Here is a 2,300-nt window from a genome sequence, read left to right as displayed (position 1 = left end):
ACTACTACTACTACTACTACTACTACTACTACTACTACTACTACTACTACTACCACTACTACTACTATAATGACTACCAGTACTTCTACTATTGCTATGGTTACTACTACGACAATGATGACGAGTAAGACTACCATCATAACTACTCTTACAAAAACTGTTGTTGTTGGTGTTGTTGTTGTGTTTTTGTTGTTGTTATAGTTTAATCTGGTTATGACATGTAGTTTGTATTGCTTAAGACATGCCATAAAAGAAGACTTGACGCCTAAAAGAACCAGCTTTTGTGAAGTAAAACAGCCTTTTTTTAATCAAGTTCTATAGTTTACCTCTCGAAGAACCCCTGCAAAAAATATAAAAAATTGGCCTAAAAGGCCTTTTTGAACTAAGAGAGCTCAATAGATTTTCTAAGAGTTCTGCTTACCACACTTTGTAGTATATGTTAATTTTGTAAGCAGGAGAGTTATTGGTTGGAGAGAACAGATTGAGAGACGAGCAGACGTTTAGATAATATTCACCCTTCACACTGCGTGACGGTTCGTTCACACAGAGGGTTTTAAGCACCGCAAACATGACGTGGGCAAGGGGTTACAATGTACTAAACCCTGAAAGCTAAATTTTACTCGAGAGAGAAAAAAATCTGTTTCATTCCTTAACTACTGCTTTTACAATTTTTATTCTTTTTTTTTACATCTAGAACCCCCATTTCGGCAAGATATCTTTTTTAGCAAATGCAACCTTTACAATAGATTAAGGAACTACAATAAAAGAATTTTTCAAAATTTTTGGTTTAGTATAGTTCATTCTAACTACTGATCGACGACTATCCGAGCTCTACCGATCGCTAATTGATTAATTTCTGTTCTTTCAATCTGTAGATGTTCTCCCACCACTTACAAAAGCTGACGCTGGTACCTTCAATAGTCACTCCTTCGCTTCCTTCACAAACACCACTGGTTCTGTTCTATACTTTCAATACACTATGCCTGAAATCTCTGGCGTCTGTGGTGTAGCGGTTATACGGATTACCCACTACAGCTGGATCGGGCTGATCGCCCGACTCGATGGCTTGAAACTGAAAACAAACACTTCTGTTTTTGAAGAGATCGAGTGGGGCGATCAGCCCGATCGGCCGATCCCATCCGTAGTGGGCACGTATTGCTATTAGGCACTTGGCTGTCACTCGAAGTCGATTCCCCAGTAGGACAAATTTTTATAGAGTACCTCGTTGTTTCTTTCTGGTAAGATTATTCTGCATCCCTTTCATCCCGGATTAGTCCTCACAGCGAGGTAGGAAGCCTACCCTCCCAAAAAAAAAAAAATCATCTAAGTCGTGTCGACCTTGGTATAAAATATCTTCAGTAAAAAACATAATGAAATCACAGTGACGACGCAACTTCGTGTAAATTCTCTGAAAAGCCCGACGCCACTTGTTCTCACCATCACCCACAACCCTAACAAACATGCTCAAACACAATACGTCGTCAGTCAGCTGTTCAATACAATGTACACAGAAAGATGTTTTGTTTTAGTATGAACCCACGAAACACAAGTTGATCTCATTCGCAACAGCTCACTGCGCGGCTTGGCTCAAGTCAACGATCAGATTTTTATAGAATCTAGTTAAAAATTTGAGGTAAAATAAATTCGAGGAAAAATAACAATCTTAAAAATGGTAATCCGCTTTTAAATTTAAAAAATATGTATCTACAATTTTCTATAAAGCTTTTATAAAATCAAGGATTCTATTTGGATCAACGACGGAAAAATGCATGAAGCCCAGAACTTCGAAATTGTTCTTATTGTAGTTTCTTAATCTGTGGTATTGGTAACATGTGCTATAGGAATAGACTGTAAAAATTCTCGTTTCACATGTTAAAAAAGCAAGGAAAAATGCACGTTGCAGGTAAAATTATGAAAATGTAATGAATAAATCAAAATTTTACTCTTTGGACCGGGCATTTTAGTAGCTTGCCGATGATATTAGCTTAATCTTTAACGCCCCCCCCCCTCCTTTTTTGAGAAAAAAAATAAGTTAAAAAGTAAACAAAAGAAACAAATCAAAGAATTAAATCCACACCTTTTTCTCTTCCTTTTCGCGTAGGTACCTGCTCATAGTTATCACAGACTAAACAAGTGACGTAACCCAGACGCAAAGCGAAAGACGCTGAGATGGAAACATTTGAAATCCAAATAAGAACCGCGTGCGAGACGCCTGAAAAACATTTTTTTCCGTTTTCTAGGCGGAGACCACTGTATATATAAAAAAATAAATAAATATATATATACATATATACGGGGTA

Source organism: Aplysia californica, unplaced genomic scaffold (assembly GCF_000002075.1).
Source record: "Aplysia californica isolate F4 #8 unplaced genomic scaffold, AplCal3.0 scaffold00391, whole genome shotgun sequence".
NCBI classification, from domain to species: domain Eukaryota; kingdom Metazoa; phylum Mollusca; class Gastropoda; order Aplysiida; family Aplysiidae; genus Aplysia; species Aplysia californica.
Note: the sequence above shows the minus strand (reverse complement) of the source record.